Source organism: Engystomops pustulosus, chromosome 1, assembly GCF_040894005.1.
Source record: "Engystomops pustulosus chromosome 1, aEngPut4.maternal, whole genome shotgun sequence".
NCBI lineage: Eukaryota > Metazoa > Chordata > Amphibia > Anura > Leptodactylidae > Engystomops > Engystomops pustulosus.
The window spans coordinates 172158107-172178172 of NC_092411.1; the positions used below are offsets into that span (position 1 = coordinate 172158107).

A 20066-nucleotide genomic window follows, 5' to 3' on the forward strand; every position below is an offset into this window, starting at 1 on the left:
TGACTACAGAGATGCACACTTTAAATATGCATTGAAGTTTCCATTGCAGATTCTGTAATTTATGATGCAAAAAATAATCCTACAGGAATTACTGTTTTTGCAGCCAAATGATGGATGATGGACGAGGAGGGAAGAAATTCCTTAATAATTTGATAAAATATGAAAAATATTAAAAATTACTAGAGTATTGTTTATTTTTGTGTATTTTCTACATTTACTGTCCTCCCTTGTCTTTCCAAAGCTTCAACAGAGGTACCCTGTTACTGCAGTGCAAGTTTTCAAGCTATGTTTTCTTATTTAGGTCGCCCAGTCCTGCTACTATTGTGACACACTAAGTAGTAGAAGGGACTGCTCACCACATACCTGTCTTTCTCTCTGCCTTCAGTCTGATATGCAACACAGCCTCTGGCCGTTTTTCATTTATGTTTAGGCACATAATTGCAAGGGGATGGGCACAGAAAGCAACCAACTGCCAACCTATTGAAAATATATTGCAAGATATTGGGGCACATTTACTAAGTGTCCGAACCCCGCACTTTCGTCGGGTTTCGTGATTATTTCCGTTTTGCGCCGGGTTTTTGGCTGTTTTGGCCATTTTACATCTTCCCGACACTGTCCATTTTTTCAAATCTGACACGTGGTTCTACAAATGTACTAAAGGAACAGTAGTGGATTATAATATAGGTGGTTTGGGCAGTTTCCCAGGGACCAAGCCTTCTGGGGGCCCAAGGCTACCCAAACCACCCACTACATTTTATACTGATAAGGACCTTCACTCAGTAAAATACTTGTACATCTGTTGCTCTCAATACATATGTATATATGAAGGTCCATAGTTCCGGAAACTGCAGATGAAAAGCAGGCAGAATGGGTGCATCCTCCATCTAGTACCAAATCTAGGGAGTAAATTCTGGACTTTGAGGGGTTATAATATTCCTACAGCCCATGCTCTTAATCCGCCCCTGCTTTTGAACACAATTTCACATATGCAGGAGATTTTGATATTTTTTTTCTCATGACAGATTGTACTTTGGATAAACTTCTGAAAAATTCTCCATTCTCAAAATTAAAAAATTTCTGCTCTACAGGCAAATAGTCATACCACCAAAATAACTTGACAACTAACATATCCTGAATGTCTGCTTTCATGTTTTTTTTTATGTGTCCTCTAATTTTTGTAAGATGTTAGGGGGAACTTTAGGTGTTATTTTTCACATTTTCATGAAAATCATAGACTCAAGTTTTGAGAGACTTAGCTTTCAAGTGACTTTATCCCCCTCCCGACGGTGCTGCCTGCATAAATGACGTCATTCCGTCGCGAGATGGGATGACAGACAGGAATGGCATGCCAGGATCCTGGTGTCTGTGTGTTCTCTCATCTGATTGATCACACTTGTGTGCTATGCATTTTCATCCATTTTCCCTGTACTATCCCCCCATCATCTGTATTCTCATTTTCCCTGTACTATCCCCCCATCAACTGTATTCCCTTCCCCCCCAAACTGTGCGTTGTTGAGCTAGTAGTATGCAGGAGGAGTAGTAGTCATGTGGAGGAGTAGTAGTCGTCCGGAGGAGTAGTAGTCGTGTGGAGAAGTAGTAGTCATGCGGAGGAGGAGTAGTCTTGCTGAGGAGTAGTAGTCGTGTGGAGGAGTAGTCTTGGGGAGGAGTAGTAATGGTGTGGAGGAGTAGTAGTGGTGTGGAAGAGTAGTTCCGTGGAAGAGTAGTAGTCATGTGGAGGAGGAGTAGAAGTCGTGTGGAGGAATTTGGAGTATGGAGGAGATTATGGAGGAATAGTAGTCGTGCAGAGGAGTAGTCATGCAGAGGAGTAGTAGTCGTGTGGAGCAGTGGTAGTCGTGCGGAGGAGTTTGGAGTGCGGAGTAGGTTGTAGTGTGAGTGAATTTGTGTACTATCCCCCCATTGTCCATTTTACCTTTTTCAGGTCATGGAAAATCATAGTCCGTAAAAACCTACACAGCATTGGAGGCTGTCACGGGTGCCCCCCGTGATTTCCTGTGAAGTGAAAGCCCTCCTGTGTCTCCAGTTTTCTCGTTATCCTGTTCCTGTGTTCCTGTGTCTCCAGTGTTCCCGTGATCCATTCCTGCATTCCTGTTCCATGTGCCCGCTCCTGTTTTCCTGCCGTGAGTCCAAGTGTTCCTCCCAGGTCTGTTCTCCTGCTTTCATCCCAGGTTCGGACTATCTCCCTTGGCTGCCATGTGGGCTAGTTGCACCTGTGGAACGACTTGGTGGCACCCTGCCGCAGCAAGACCATCCCGCTTTGCGGCAGGCTCTGGTGAAGACCAGGTGCCACTTAGACTCCAGGCCCAGGTGTCAGCTAGTACCATCCAGAGGATCCACAGACCCACTAATCCTGACAGAGGAATAGAGTTATATTGATTAGATTGTGAGCCCCATGGGGACAGGGACTGATTTGGAAAACTCTGTGCAGCACTGCATAATCTGTGTGCACTAAATAAATAAAGATTATTATTATTATATTGTTTCTGATACCAAATCCACTAGTGAGGACAAGTGTCCATTTTTTTGTCTACCCCATCATCTCAAAGTGATCCAGAGGAACCCCCCAAAAAGGCACCTTTGGAATAGTGATGAAAACTTAACGCTACATACTCATTTTAAACTATGCTTGTGAGTATATTCAATAATAAATACCTGTCTCCTTAAACCCTGGTGACCCTCACAATTGGTTTGTCTCCCGTTACGCAGGATTCACGGCTATTTCTTTCATCTAAAGGCAAGATCTAAAAGTGCGATTGGGAGTGATTGCCAACCTTTGGAATAGAAACTCCTTAACACCGAAGCCACTTTTCACCTTCCTGAAACGGCCCATTTTTTCAAATCTGTCCTGTGTCACTATAAGTGGTAATAACTTTGGAACGCTTTAACATATCAAAGTGATTTTGAAAGTGTTTTCTCGGGACACTTTGTGCTTCATGTTAGTTGATAAATGTGTTGCATTTATTTATGAAAAAAACTGATATTTGGTGTAAATTTGGAAACATTCTCGATGTTTGAAATTCAAAATTCAACACAGTCAACAGCAAAAATACTTTAGAACCATCATGAACTGAATGTCTGGTTTATGTGTATCCTCTGATTTTTGTAGGATGTTATGGGGCTTTGAACTTTAGGTGCGATTTTTTCCATTCATGCTATTGAGAGACCTATAAATTTCCCCATTATAGAAACTACACCCCTCAAAATATGTAAAAAAAAACTTTTATGAAGTCTGTTAACCCATTGATTGTTTTACAGGGGTTAAAACAAAATTGTGTGCAATTTTGACATTTCAATTTGTCTGGCTAAATTAATGCGTTTTTCAAAAAAATGTACACATTCTCAGTGGATAAAATACCAAAACACTCCACAAAGTTTGATACCCTATCTCTCCCGCGTATAACAATACCCCATATGTGTTGGCAACCTCCTCTATGGGCATGCGCCAGGGCATTGAAGGGAAGTTGCACCATTCAGACCAGAAACGCATTGGCACTTTTAATGGCTATACAATCTTAATTTTTTTTGGCAGTTTAGACAAGTAAGGGATTATTTTCTGCAACATGAGATGCACTTTATGAATACTTAATTCTAGTTGGTCATTCGCTATTTGTTGGGGGCCGTACACTAAAAATACTATATTAACCTTATTCTATAGATCACTACAATTACTTTGATACCTCATTTATATAGTTTTTATATATTTCTACAATTTTACTGAAGAAAAACTAATTTATAGAAAATCTCATTTATTTTCGTATCAACATATTTTCAGGGACATAACTTTTATATTTTTTGGTTGACAGAGCTGGTTTTGGGCTTATTTTTTGTGTTGAGTTGTCCTCTTCAGTGGTACCATTTTGGCGCACATAACTTTTTTTGATAACTTATTGGAACATTTTTGTTAAGGGATTTTATGAAAAATTAGTTTTTCAAGTTTTGTTTTTACGGCGTTCACCAACCTGGTCCAATAACATTACTGATTTATTGTACAGATTGTTACGGACGTGGCAATACCAAATATGTGGTGTTTCTTCATGATTTTGTGTTTTTTGTGCTTTATTAGGTATGTAAAGGGAATGTTGGTGTTAAACTTTATTTAATTAATTATTTTTATTAAATGTTTTTATAAAGTGTTTTAAACTTTTTTTTAACTTTTGTTCTGATCGCTTATTCAAGCTCTTATTCCTATAACACAGCGTAATACCAATGTATTACACTGTGTTATGTAACACACTGAGCAAGCTGCACATGCTCAGTGTGTTACAACTGGGTCCTGCTAGGAGGCAGGACACGGCTCCAGAGCAGCAGACGCCCCCCTCCGTCCCCGGTAAGTGTTGGCCGGGAGTCCGATCTATTGCCGAAGACCCTTGCACGCCGTGTCAGCGTGACCGTGGTGTGTAAGAGCTTAGCACCCGCGATCGGGGGAATCTCCGATCATGGGTGTTGGCTTTAATATACAGTTAGCTGCCAAACAGCGTCGGTGCCACAAGCAGGACGTAGTACTACGTCATGATGCGGCAAGTCCTTTCCGCTCGTGGCGTAGTACTACATCCAATGTCGGAAAGGGGTTAAGGGTCTTCCGTTTAGGAACAGGGTGGAGCGGTGTTTGTGATCCTCAACTACATGTACTGTGTTTTTATTTTGCTTTTTTTTACCTTTATTCTTGCTGTGGAAGTGAGAGTTGAGTATTGGTTTATGTATTTAACAATGTATTTTTAGCATTTGTGGGAGATAATAGGCATGTGCCACAATAAACCAGGACTATGTATGAAGGAGTGTTTTAGTATTTATCAAACCTCCCTGGATAAATAGTTTTTTTTAAATTTAGTGGACGATTTACCCTAATGTATTCTCTACAGCTAAAACATTGTGCCACATACTTTACCTTCCTTCTAAAAACTGCCATGTGCCAGCCTATAGATTATTGCCACAATGGGGTATTGCGGAACCCGGGGGAACCTGCATCATGATTTTTGGGGTGTTTGTCTCCAGTGGCATGAGCTAGGCACCAGATGACATAATGGATATTTTTTACTATGTACTATACATTATGCATTATCCTCAGGGTCCATCTTTGAGGTTAAAATGCCCACTACACCCCTAGATTAATTTTTCTTGGGTGTAGGTTCCAAAATAAGGTCAGGGATATTCTTAGGGTCCCTAAGGGCATCTACAAATGCTTCATGATGCCAAAAAAAAGTAAAATGTCTGTCCTCAAAATGCCAGTTATTCCCTACTGCGCCCTGACGTGTGCCCATTCTGTAGAATATTGCCACATATGGGGTATTTCCATACTTGTAATAACCTGCAGAATGATTTATGGGGAGTTTATCCACAGTGGCATGAGTTGGGCTAAAATGGCACATTTGAGAAAACAATACAATTTGTACGCTGCCCCATTCACTTTTTATTACATTTTGGGTAGCATCTCAGGGGTTAAAATGCTCAAAAACCCTTATATACATTCTTTTAGGGGTGCCCTTTCCAAAATAGGCTCACTTCTAGGAGGTTTCTATTGCACTTGTACCTCAGGGGCATCCCAACACCAATCTAATAAAAACGGAGCTCCAAAACCTAAAATTTTGATTGTTCCCTACTGACGTGTTTGTCCTCAGTGGTACTAGTTGGGCAAAATACATTTGTCACTACAATGGCAAATTTAATAAATTACAATGCAATTTTTGCTCCATTCATCATACACTGTTTACTTCAAGCACCATTCACTTTGTACCTCACCAGTCTAGTGAAAATGGAGCATCAAAAGCTAAAATGTAGCTTGCTCCCTACTGAGCTATACCCTGTACCCAGCCTGTTGATTATTGCCACATATGTGGTATTGCCATTTGATGTGGCAATCAGTTGGGCAAAATACATTGGCACTAACATGGCATATTTAAGAAAAAAATAAAATTTTTACTCTGCACCATTTATTTTCTATTACATTTTGGCCAGCATGTTGGGGGTAAAAATGCTCACCCCAACCCCAGATAAAGTCTTTGAGGAATCTAGTTTCCAAAATGATGTCACTTCTCAGCGTTTCCATTGTAATGGTACCTCAGGGGCTCCGCGAACATGACATGCCACTCTAATTCCAAACTAGACTCCTTAAGACTTTATCTGGGGTGGTGGTGAGCATTTGTACCCCCAACCCCAGATAAAGTCTTTGAGGAATCTAGTTTACAAAATGATGTCACTTCTCAGCGTTTCCATTGTAATGGTATCTCAGGGGCTCCGCGAACATGACATGCCACTCTAATTCCAAACTAGACTCCTCAAGACTTTATCTGGGGTGGTGGTGAGCATTTGTACCCCCAACCCCAGATAAAGTCTTTGAGGAATCTAGTTTCCAAAATGATGTCACTTCTCAGCGTTTCCATTGTAATGGTATCTCAGGGGCTCCGCGAACATGACATGCCACTCTAATTCCAAACTAGACTCCTCAAGACTTTATCTGGGGTTGTGGTGAGCATTTGTACCCCCAACCCCAGATAAAGTTTTTGAGGAGTCTAGTTTCCAAAATGATGTCACTTCTCGGTGTTTCCATTGTAATGGTACCTCAGGGGCTCCGCGAACATGACATGGCACTCTAATTCCAACTTCGTGAAAACGGAGATTCAAACGCTAAATTTTTCTCCTTTCTATTTCAGCCCTGCTTTGTGCCCATCTTATCGATAATTTGCCACTTATGGGGTATTTCCATACTCGAGACAATCCGCAGAATGATATTTGGGGTGTTTGTCTAAAGTGGCATGAGTTGGGCACAATATATTTGGCACTAAAATAGCACAATTGAGACAAAAATGCAATTTTTACTCTGTACCGTTTACTTTGTATTACGTTTTGGCTAGCCTTTTGGTTTAAAATGCTCACCAAAACCTCAGATAAATTCCTGAGGCATGTAGTTTACTAAATGGTGTCACTTCTTGGGGGCTGTTGTTCAGGTACTTTAGTGGCTCTTCAGGTACGCTGTGGCAGCCAAAACGGCCCCCCGTGCTGCATATTGTTGTGCAGCAAAACAGCAGTTGACATCCATATCTCAGGTATTTCTGTATTCGGAAGAAACAGGCCAAAAATTTTGGGATGTATATTTACCTCTAATACTTACATTTTAGGGCTAAATGAGAATATTCTTATACAGAAATTAAAATGTAAACATTTCCAATCCATTTTTTGATTCTTGAGAAAGAATGAAAGGGTTAACAAACTTTCCAAATGTTAAATTAATTAATCCGTAAAAAATAAGGAATCATAAAACAAATTATGGAAATAGAAAGAAGACAAATAGTAAAAGGTTTCTACCCAAAAAAATTGTGGTATGACCTTTTGTCTAAAAAGTACAAAATTTGAAACTTTGAAAATTGTCATTTTATTCAAATTTTTCCTTAATTATTACATTTTTACCCCCTAAAACACTAATTGATCAGCAAAATGATACTGCTAACATAAACTACAACATCTCACGAGAAAACAATCTCAAAATAACAGGGATATGTAAAAGTGTTGAAAAGTTGTTACCACAGAAAGAGACGCTTTTTTTAAAAAGGGCTGAGCCTTAACATACAAACTAGCTGCATCCTTAAGGGGTTAAAAAACCTATGTAATGGTGAAACCCCATAAAATAGCCCATTATAGAAACTACACACCTCAAGTATGTAAAATAACTTTTAGGAGGTTTGTTAACCCTGTATGTGTTGCACAGGGGTCCGAAGCCATAATTGAGAAATTGTAATTTTTTTGGTCTAAATAAAAGTATTTTTCAAACAATTCACAAATTAATAATAAATAAAATGTCAACATGTTCCACAAAGTTTGATACCCAATTTCTTCTAAGTATAACAGTACCCCATATCTGATTTTAAACTGCTGTATGGGTACCCGGCAAAGCAGGGAAGAGAAGGAGCACCTTTGTATAGTAAATATTTATTGTTCCTTTGCAAAAGGTATAAAATCATTGCTTTTTTTCCATGTGGACATATGAGAGCTTATTTTTTATGGGACTAGATGCACTACAGATACTTCATTTTGGGGCATCTAAAGATTATTGATGGGATTTCATTGACTCTTTTCCAGAGGAAAAAAAAAAGAATCAATTCTTGTTTTGGATTTTTACCACTCTTTTGGAGAGTAGTTCCCCCTACCATGAAAATGATATATTGGGGGTCATTTACTAAGGGCCCGAATCACGCTTTTCCGTCGAGTTACCTGAATATTACCGTTTTGCACCGATTTTCCCTGAATTGCCCCGGATTTTTGGTGCACGCGATCAGATTGTGGCGCATCGGCGCCCGGCATGCGTGCAACGGAAATTGGCGGCGTGGCAGATTCGGAAAAACCGAATCTTTTTTTTTTTTTTTTTTTTTAAAGTGTCGCTTGACACGCGCTTACCTGCACCCAGCAACGGATCGTGAACTCCAGTGAACTCTGACGGACTTCAGCGCAGCAGCGACACCTGGTGGACATCGGACGCACTACCTTAGTGAATCACCGGAAGACCCGAATCCTCCACAGAGAACACGCCTCTGGATCGCGACAGGACCGGGGTATCTTCCCCATTATCTTTATTTTCCAGGTCACTATGATTCCAGTGATACCTCATGTATATAGATTTCTTTACATTTGCCCAATATTTTTTTTTTTTTTTTTTATAATAATTTTTATTTTGTTTTCTTAAATTCATTTACAATATATGAGCGCAGAGGAACATAAAGGTCGTATAAATCTTTACAAGAGTTACTTCCAATTTTGATCGGCAACACATATCTTACATATACATCCTTCATCTGTTCTCATAATATTTTTCCTTCTAATCCTATACCCTCCCCTCATCCCTCCCCCCAGTGGTTGACATTTGCTTTTATTTATCAAAATATATAACTGGACCTAATCAGCACATTTTGGCATCTATGCATAGTCCTATATTCATTTTAAGATATAAAGTTATCTAATGGTTCTTCTTCTACTCATGTTATAATGTTATCTGATAGCTCTTCTTTTACTCATGGTGGGGGGATTCTTGAAAGCCATACTTTCCTTAGTTTTTCCGTTTCCTGATTCACTTCTTTTCTATCTAATTGTTCTGCGTATAGCAAGGTATCCATTCTGCTTTCCCAGTTTTGCACGTTTGGGGGGTTTTTATTTTTCCAGTTAAATAGGATCACTTTTCTTGCCATGAGTAAACCTTTCAACACATAATTCACCCCACTCTTTGAGCCTGTTACACCAATCTTAGAACCCAAAATACACACCTCCACACTTGCCAAGATTGTACAGCTAAATAACCCTGCCAATCTGTCTAGGACCTTTTTCCAATATAAATGTAATTTCGGGCATCGCCATAGCATGTGTATTAGATCTGCATCCACCAGATTACACCTAGGACACCTTTCATCCTTAGTCTTCCTAAAGTAATTCAATCGTTTCGGAGTATAGTGAGCTGTATGTATAATAAATACCTGGGAGATAATGTGGGATATGTTTTTAGTTATTTTTTTTGTCATTTTCAGTGAGTCTACCCATACTTCTAAGGACAAATCGGGTACTACTTTCTTCCATTTGTTGAATCCTCCTTTGGCTGGAGGGTAAATTTGATTTTTCAACAATATTTTATACACTCTAGACATTAAGCCCTTTTTTTTTACTTCCAAATCGAAGACAAAAATAAGTGGATGTTTTTCTACTGTATATTTTACTCTTTTTGCAAGCTCTTTGTAAGCACTTCTAAGCTGCACGTAGTAATACCAATCTCTCTGACTAAGATTAAATTCCTCAGACATATCTTCAAAGGATCTTAAATTCCCATTATCCAATATCTGGACAAAAAAAACGTACTCCCTTCCCTAACCAAAACCTTGAGTAATCTAGAGGTGTTAAGCTTTTATCTGTGAACCCCCACAGTGGTGAATCCTCTAAGGATCCCTTATAGTGCAGTTTCGCTTTAGTTTTTTCCCAAACCCAACTCATTAGTTCAAATATAGGGTACTGTGCTTTCAATTCTTTTTTTGAAAATATTCCTGACTCCAAAAGTGACCAGATATTGTAAACATTTAATAGCTTAAATTCCTTATTTAACATATGCCTCATTATGAAGCAATCGTGATCCACCAAATTTTGCCATTGTGCTGCAATAAAATAAGAAAAAAAATCCGGAAGGCCTAATCCCCCTTCATCTATTTGTGAATATAATTTATTTCAATTTATACGAGGTGTCTTCCCATCCCATAAGAACTCCCTTAGCAACAAGTTCAAAGTGTTTCTAATTCTATTCGGTATAATTATAGGACTATTTTGAAACTTGAAGAGAATCTGAGGCAATACAATCATTTTAAACAGTACCACTCTAGCCGCCATCGATAAATTCATTTTCCTCCACACTATTATTTTTTGTCTTATACTGTGAATTAAGGGTTTAATATTTAGGTTAACATAATCCCTCAAGTTTTTACTAACCATTATCCCTAGGTACCTCATTTTCTCTACCACTAGAAGATGGTCTATTACCGGAGTCACTTGCCCACTAATACCCAACGGGAGACATGATGACTTGCTCCAATTAATACATATGCCAGAAAATTTACCATGGATTTTTAGGAGGTCAAAGATTTCTTTAATACTGTCCTCATAATTATCCAGGTATATTAGCATATTGTCTGCATATAACTGGAGTCTGGATTCCCTCTCACCCCACCTAAATCCCACCAGTTTATCAGATGCTCTAATATTGCAAGCCAAGGGCTCTAAGGCTACTGCGAACAAGAGCGGGGAAAGAGGACACCCCTGCCTTGTACCTCTATATAGCTGCCAAGCTGCTGATGCTCTCCCGTTTACACTAACTCTCGCTGAAGCTCCTTTATAAAGGATTTTCACCCAATTAATAAACCGTGGTCTGAAACCCATCCTTTCTAATGTGGACCAGATGTAGTCCCACTCGACGCGGTCAAAGGCTTTGACCGCGTCCAGTGCAACCACCACCCTCTCCATTCCCGTCTCACTCTGGACCTGCAGATTCCACCACAGTTTTAAGATGTTATCCCGGACCGATCTCCCCGGCATGAACCCCGTCTGATCAGAATGGACCACAGTCCCAATTACTTTCAACAGTCTTGTTGCCAAGATCTTAGCCAACAATTTGTAGTCGGAGTTCAGCAGGGAGATCGGTCTATACGCATCTAACTCTAGTGGGTTTTTCCCTTCTTTGGGGATTAAAACAATAATTGCCTCTCTCATGGATTCCGGAAGTTGCCCCTTCCTGAAGGAATAGTTGTAAACCCTGAGTAAGAGAGGGAGTAATATATCAGAATAGTTTGCTATCACTTCAACGGGAATGCTGTCAGAACCTACTGCTTTCCCTTTCGGGGAGTTCCTAAGTGCCACTATTAGTTCCTCTAGCGTCAGTGGCTGCTCCAACTGCATCCCTTCTGATGATAATCGAGGGATGGGTATATTCATTAATAGCTCCGTTATCTCTCCCGACTCTGTGCACTCTGAAGAGTATACACTCTCAAAGAAGCACTTAAATTCTTCCCGAATTCCATCTTGGGTAGTCACCAATTTGCCCTCTTTTCCTCTAACTCCTCTAATAGAGTTATTATCTTGTTGATTTTTAATTAGACTGGCTAATTTCTTCATTGATGTATATTGCCCCAAGATTGACCTCTGGCCTTGGAGTTTATTCTCTCTAGTGGCTTTTTCTATGCAGTGCATTCCCAGATAGTTCTGTGCCTCCATCCATGCCCCTTTGCTCGCCTCTGTGGGGTTCTCCACAAACTCCTTTTCTAGGGCTACAACTTTGGATTTAAGATTTTCCATAGTCTGACTTCTATTCTTTTGGAAACAGCTGATCTGTTTTTTAAGAAGCCCTCTCAGGTATGCTTTTAACGTATCCCACACTATATCAAGGCTTTGTGAGTCCACGTTCTTATCCAAAAACCATTGAATTTCTCTATGTCCGTCCATGCTATCCTTCACTAAATCAAACCAAAATGGCTTGATCTTGTAAAATACGAGACCAGATGTTAACAGTTTTTTTACTGTGGCCCATGTTGGTAGATGGTCAGACATACCCCTAGCACCCATTCCTATCCCCTCTATCATTTCACTTCCTATTTTATTTGACAGTATGAAATCTATTCTAGAGAGGGAGTCATGTGTCTTGGAATAGCAAGTGTATGCCCTTTTTTCTGGATTTCTTTCTCTCCATACGTCTCTAAAACCTAATTCTGACATAAGCTTTCCAAATATTGTTATATGCGAGGTATGAGGTTGAGGTACTAGGTGTCCGCCTCTCGCCTTATCCAAATTTGCACTGTACAGCCGGTCCCCTACTTAAGGACACCCGACTTACAGACAACCCATAGTTACAGACGGACCCCTCTGCCCCATGTGACCTCTGGTGAATCTCTCTGGATGCTTTACTATAGTCCCAGACTGCAATGATCAGCTGTAAGGTGTCTGTAATGAAGCTTTATTGATAATTCTTGGTCCAATTACACCAAAAATTTTGAAACTCCTATTGTCACTGGGGCAAAAGAAAAAAAATTGTCTAGAACTTCCATTATAAAATATACAGTTTCGACTTACATACAAATTCAACTTAAGAACAAACCTCCAGACCCTATCTTGTATGTAACCCGGGGACTGCCTGTATATATTATTAAAATCTCCATCCAAAAGATAGGGACTTCTTCATATTTTTCTAATTGGCCAGCGATACTCACTAGTACCTCAAATGGAGCAGTGGGTGGTAGGTATATACCAACCAAAACCATTTTTATTCCATTCACAAAGGCATGTAAAATTATGTATCTACCCAAAGGGTCTACTTTGACACCAATTTCCTGGAAACCAATGATTTTCCTGACCAGAATACTAACACCACGAGCATAAGAAGAAAAGGTTGAGTTATAATAATGCCCCAGCCAAGCTTTACTCAGGGAACTACATGTCTCCTTTATCAAATGGGTTTCCTGTAGACAAATTACTTCAGGGTTGTATGACTTACACAGATCAAAGATGGCTTTCCGCTTTAACTTATCATTCAAACCCCTCACGTTCCAAGATATTATCTTAACCATTTATATTTTGTGCATAGGTAGATCTTTTTGTTCCAGTATTATATAGTAAATCAATCAACATTAATATCAACCACCGTACCCACCCCCACCCTTTACCCCCCCTTTCCCTTGTCCAAGGATGTCTCATCCCTGAACTCTTCCTTGAGCATTATTCATGTCGGGGTAAATGTGCCCCCGCCGGAGCCTGTAATATCCTACATTTTTATTATCCACTCTTTTGCCACCCTTTTGCCAAGAAAAATCAACGCCCCAACAATACTAAACTTTTAGGACTCTCTCCATCCACTCATTTGCTTCCCCAGAGTTTTCGAAGAAAATTGTTTTTCCCTCATGGATCACCTTTAATTTTGCTGGATAGATTAGTGAGTAGATAATTCCCTTTTCCCTTAGCCTTTTTTTAATGCTTACATAACTCATACTTTTCTTTTGAATGTCTTGTGGATAATCTGGGAACAGCATAATCGGGGCATTATTAAGTTGTAACTGTGGCAGGGACCTTGCATTCCTCAGGATGCTATCTCTATCCCTTGGAGAGAGTAATCGCACCAAGATATTTCTAGGCCTTTCCCCTACAGGGGGAGCTCTGGCTGGAACTCGGTGTGCTCGGTCAACCAGGAACATCCTGGTGCGGACCCCCTCTGGGAAGGTGGCTTCTAGCCAATCCGTGACAAATTTGGTGATATCATTCCCTTCTGAGCCCTCTGGGAGTCCTACTATTCGTAGGTTGTTTCTCCTTGAGCGGCTTTCTAGGTCCAATATTTTATTTTTTAATCCTCTTTCGCTATTCTCTAATCTTCTAATTTTAGTACCAAGCTCTTCAATCTTATCCTCAACATTTCCCACTCTTGTCTCAACTTCTTCTGTGCGCATTCTAAGTTTATGCATATCTTCTCTTATGGATGTTATATCTACCTTCATACCACCAATTTCTTTTAAAACGTTACCAACCGCATCAAGACACTGGGTCAGTTGGGAAGATATATCTCTTAGAGAGATCTCAGAATCCCGGTGTTCTCTATCATCATTACTGTCCCCTATATTACTAGTTTCCATACCTTCCATTTCTTGTGGGCCTAGTAGGCCTCTATTTTTCTCCACCGTTTTTTTAGATTTATTCTGTGAGGACATTGGTGATTGGAGATAACTATCCATTTTTTCCCTCCTTTTTTTTCTCACTAGGGGAACACCCGACTTCAGAGAGTCTGGGTTTGGAGGAATTTTTCAATTGCTTCCTACTGGCCATTGTGCTTTTCCTTCTTTCCTCTCTTCCCCCTCTCCCAACTCACTCCTCCCTTCTCCCTCCTGTTTGAGTCCCCCAGAGACACTGCACTAAAGAGTTGTATTTCTCTTTCCCTCTTCCCCTTTGGGCTCTAAATTTCCTGATATTTTTAACAGGTCTGAGGAGCTGCTTCAACCTTAATGACCAGTGTGTAACAAAGTGGCATAATAAAAATAAACAAATAAGCAACAATACAATATCACAAATGAGCTGATTAACCCAAATAGGCACATTGGTTAGTCAGGAGCAAGCGATAAGCTGTTAATTTACACCAAGAAAAAAGAGAAAGGAAGTCCTCAATTTAGTTCAGTCCACAGCCACCAAAGTAGAGTCCTTTGTATAGGACTACAAAGCGTAGGTTTCCATAGTAATAGCATTAAACATCGTTTTAGTCACCATAGAAGCTGCAAGCAGATTCAGTATTGAATTAACACAGCGCAGATGTAATATTTGGTATAAAATTTTTGATCCATTTGTTTCACTGTGAAATTCAACGTAAGGGTAGAGCAGTAATTAGAGATGAGCGAACACTAAAATGCTCGGGTACTCGTTATTCGAGACGAACTTTTCCCGATGCTCGAGTGCTCGTCTCGAATAACGAACCCCATTGAAGTCAATGGGAGACTCGAGCATTTTTCAAGGGGACCAAGGCTCTGCACAGGGAAGCTTGGCCAAACACCTGGGAACCTCAGAAAAGGATGGAAACACCACGGAAATGGACAGGAAACAGCAGGGGCAGCATGCATGGATGCCTCTGAGGCTGCATAATTGCACCATTATGCCAAAATTATGGGCAACAGCATGGCCATGACAGAGTGACAGAATGAAGCTAGATAGCATCTAAAACATCCAATAATTGACCCTGACACTATAGGGGACGGCATGCAGAGGCAGCGGCAGCAGGCTAGAGAGTGTCATGGCGACATACCCTAAATGGACTCAGGCTTCAAACCAATGGGTGGCAGAGAGGAACCAAAGGAGGTGAGCAAGAAGCGCTCAAATAATATCGGTACATGATAAAAGTTTGCCAGTATATTTTGTGGATTACACAGCAGGGTGGCGACAAAGTTAACATGGAAGCCATGAAAACAACCCAAAATTCTGCCTGACACAGCTCGTTTGATAAGGGGACGATGTATGGAGGCAGTGAACTAGTAGTAGATTAAAGGTGCTGCAGTTAAAACTATGTTAGTTGGATCTTGGCATGGAGCTGGCGCTCCGCTGCCAGGCGAGCTTTCGCCAATCCAAGCCCCTGTCTCTAGGCTACTCCCCAAACAGCACTTCTAAGAACCTTTTGTATAAGATCAAGTGTAGTAGCGTTCTTATAAGTTTAGGATATGCCGGGTGAGGGGAATGTAAACAGATGCGCAAGAAGCGCTGAAATAATATCCCTAAATGGTAAAAGTTTGCAAGTATATTTTGTGGATTACACAGCAGGGTGGCGACAAAGTTAACAACTTTGATGTGGAATGCCCTGTAATAGCTCTTGGGCGGTGTGCCTTTTATCGCCTAGGCTCAGCAGTTTCAGCACCGCCTGCTGTCGCTTAGCGACGGCACTGCTGCTGTGCCTAGAGCTACCGACTGATGGCGCCATGCCCACGGATGGTAATTCGGAGGAGGAGGAGGTGGAGGAGGGGTGGGAGGAGGTATAGTAGGCCTTTGAGACCTGGACCGAGGTAGGCCCCGCAATTCTCTGCGTCGGCAGTATATGACCAGCCCCAGGGTCAGACTCGGTCCCAGCCTGCACCAAGTTAAGTGTAGTAGCGTTCTTATAAGTTTGGGATATGGCGGGTGAGGGGAATGTAAACAGATGCGCAAGAAGCGCATGATGCGCATGGAGCTGGCGTTCCGCTGCCAGGCGAGCTTTCGCCAATCCAAGCCCCTGTCTCTAGGCTACTCCCCAAACAGCACTTCTAAGAACCTTTTGTATAAGATCAAGTGTAGTAGCGTTCTTATAAGTTTAGGATATGCCGGGTGAGGGGAATGTAAACAGATGCGCAAGAAGCGCTGAAATAATATCCCTAAATGGTAAAAGTTTGCCAGTATATTTTGGGGATTACACAGCAGGGTGGCGACAAAGTTAACAACTTTGATGTGGAATCCATGAAAACAACCCAAATTTCTGCCTGACACACCTCGTTTGATAAAGGGACGATGTATGGAGGCAGCTATATGGACGACTTTTGGAGGTAGCAATGGAGACAACGTGTGGAGGCTGCTATGGAGACAATTTAATTTGGATAGTGCCTGTATGTGGCAGTCCCAAACATTTTTCAAACCAGAGGAGCAGGTAGGTGGCCCTCCAGTAAAATGGGATAGATTGAGTGCCTGTATGTGGCAGTCCCAAAAATGTTTCAAACCAGAGGAGCAGGTAGGTGGCCCTCCAGTAAAATGGAATAGATTGAGTGCCTGTATGTGGCAGTCCCAAAAATTGTTCAAACCAGAGGAGCAGGTAGGTGGCCCTGCAGTAAAATGGAATAGATTGAGTGCCTGTATGTGGCAGTCCCAAAAATTGTTCAAACCAGAGGAGCAGGTAGGTGGCCCTGCAGTAAAATGGAATAGATTGAGTGCCTGTATGTGGCAGTCCCAAAAATTGTTCAAACCAGAGGAGCAGGTAGGTGGCCCTGCAGTAAAATGGAATAGATTGAGTGCCTGTATGTGGCAGTCCCAAAAATGTCTCAAACCAGAGGAGCAGGTAGGTGGCCCTCCAGTAAAATGGAATAGATTGAGTGCCTGTATGTGGCAGTCCCAAAAATTGTTCAAACCAGAGGAGCAGGTAGGTGGCCCTGCAGTAAAATGGAATAGATTGAGTGCCTGTATGTGGCAGTCCCAAAAATTTTTTAAAACAGAGGACCGGGTAGGTGGCCCTCCAGAAAAATGGAATAGATTGAGTGCCTGTATGTGGCACTCACAAAAATTGTTTCAAACAGAGGACCGGGTAGGTGGCCCTCCAGAAAAATTAAATGCATAAAGTACTATAGGTAGAGCCAGTGGGCCCTGTCAAAAAATAGCCAGTTTCCTCTGCTTTACTGTACAAAGAGCAGGAGAAGGAGGAAAATGAGGAGGAGGAGGAGGAGTGGATAAATTATTCAGGTTGAGCTTCCTTCACCTGCTGGAGATTGGAAATTAGGAGAAATCCATGCTTTATTCATCTTGATAAGCGTCAGCCTGTCAGCGCTGTCAGTCGACAGGCGTGTACGCTTATCGGTGATGATGCCACCAGCTGCACTGAAAACCCGCTCGGACAAGACGCTAGCGGCAGGGCAGGCAAGAACCTCCAAGGCGTAGAGCGCCAGTTCGTGCCACATGTCCAGCTTTGAAACCCAGTAGTTGTAGGGAGCTGTGTGATCATTTAGGACGATGGTATGGTCAGCTACGTACTCCCTCACCATCTTTCTGTAAAGATCAGCCCTACTCTGCCGAGACTGGGGACAGGTGACAGTGTCTTGCTGGGGTGACATAAAGCTGGCAAAAGCCTTGTAAAGCGTACCCTTGCCAGTGCTGGACAAGCTGCCTGCTCGCCTACTCTCCCTCGCTACTTGTCCCGCAGAACTACGCACTCTGCCGCTAGCGCTGTCAGAAGGGAAATACTGTTTCAGCTTGTGCACCAGGGCCTGCTGGTATTCATGCATTCTCACACTCCTTTCCTCTCCAGGGATGAGAGTGGGAAGATTTTGCTTGTACCGTGGGTCCAGGAGAGTGAACACCCAGTAATCGGTGCTGGAATAAATTCTTTGAACGCGAGGGTCACGGGATAGGCAGCCTAGCATGAAATCTGCCATATGCGCCAGAGTACCAACGCGTAAGAATTCACTCCCCTCACTGGCCTGACTGTCCATTTCCTCCTCCTCCAACTCCTCCAACTCCTCTTCTTCTGCCCATACACGCTGAACAGTGAAGGACTCAACAATGGTCCCCTCTTGTGTCTCGCCAACATTCTCCTCCTCTTCCTCCTCATCCTCCTCCACCTCCACCTCCTCCGATATGCGCTGAGAAACAGACCTCAGGGTGCTTTGGCTATCAACAAGGGAATATTCTTCCCCCGTCTCTTGTGACGAGCGCAAAGCTTCCGACTTCATGCTGACCAGAGAGTTTTTCAACAGGCCAAGCAGCGGGATGGTGAGGCTGATGATGGCGGCATCGCCACTGACCATCTGTGTTGACTCCTCAAAGTTACTCAGCACCTGACAGATATCAGACATCCACGTCCACTCCTCATTGTAGACTTGAGGAAGCTGACTGACCTGACTACCAGTTCTGGTGGAAGTTGACATCTGGCAGTCTACAATCGCTCTGCGCTGCTGGTAAACTCTGGATAACATGGTCAGTGTTGAATTCCACCTCGTGGGCACGTCGCACAACAGTCGGTGAGCGGGCAGTTGGAGGCGGCGCTGCGCTGCCCTGAGAGTGGCAGCATCTGGGCTGGACTTCCTGAAATGCGCACAGATGCGGCGCACCTTCGTGAGCAAATCAGACAGATTGGGGTATGTCTTGAGGCATGGCACATGTGTCAGTCTGCCGAGTTGCAGAGCCGCCACCAGGTTACGGCCGTTGTCACACACAACCATTCCCGGCTTGAGGTTCAGCGGTGCCAGCCACAGATCAGTCTGCGCCGTGATGCCCTGTAATAGCTCTTGGGCGGTGTGCCTTTTGTCGCCTAGGCTCAGCAGTTTGAGCACCGCCTGCTGTCGCTTAGCGACGGCACTGCTGCTGTGCCTAGAGCTACCGACTGATGGCGCCGTGCCCACGGATGGTAGTTCGGAGGAGGAGGTGGAGGAGGGGTGGGAGGAGGAGGAGGCATAGTAGGCCTGAAACACCTGGACCGAGGTAGGCCCCGCAATCCTCGGCGTCGGCAGTATATGAGCAGCCCCAGGGTCAGACTCGGTCCCAGCCTCCACCAAGTTAACCCAATGTGCCGTCAGCGATATATAGTGGCCCTGCCCGGCAGCACTCGTCCACGTGTCCGTGGTCAGGTGGACCTTGTCAGAAACGGCGTTGGTCAGGGCACGGATGATGTTGTCTGACACGTGCTGGTGCAGGGCTGGGACGGCACATCGGGAAAAGTAGTGGCGGCTGGGGACCGAATACCGAGGGGCGGCCGCCGCCATGAGGTTGCGAAAGGCCTCGGTCTCTACTAGCCTATAGGGCAGCATCTCCAGGCTAAGCAATCTGGAGATGTGCACATTAAGGGCTTGGGCGTGCGGGTGGGTTGCACTATATTTGCGTTTCCGCTCCAGCGTCTGGGGTATGGAGAGCTGAACGCTGGTGGATGCTGTGGAGGATCGTGGAGGCGACGATGGGGTTTTTGTGGCAGGGTCCTGGGCAGGGGGCTGACTAGCAGCTGACACAGGGGAAGGAGCAGTGGTGTGCACGGCCGGAGGTGAACGGGCTTGTTGCCACTGAGTGGGGTGCTTAGCATTCATATGCCTGCGCATACTGGTGGTAGTTAAGCTAGTAGTGGTGGAACCCCTGCTGAGCCTGGTTTGGCAAATGTTGCACACCACAGTCCGTCGGTCATCCGGTGTTTCCTTAAAGAACCTCCACACTTCTGAAGATCTAGCCCTCGCCGCAAGAGCCCTCACCACGGGAGCTTCACTAGTTGACAGTGGCGCTGATGCACCAGCTCTGGCCCTGCCTCTCCGTCTGGCCCCACCACTGCCTCTTCCAACCTGTTCAGGTCGAGGACTCTCCTCCGTCTC

At 43.0% G+C, this 20066-nt stretch overlaps 1 protein-coding gene across 5 annotated transcripts in view; it reads right to left on the reverse strand.

The window, feature by feature from the left end:
• ADAMTS10 (ADAM metallopeptidase with thrombospondin type 1 motif 10) overlaps positions 1-20066 on the reverse strand; it is a 296280-nt gene that overhangs the window by 121906 nt on the left and 154308 nt on the right. The window lies entirely within an intron of this gene.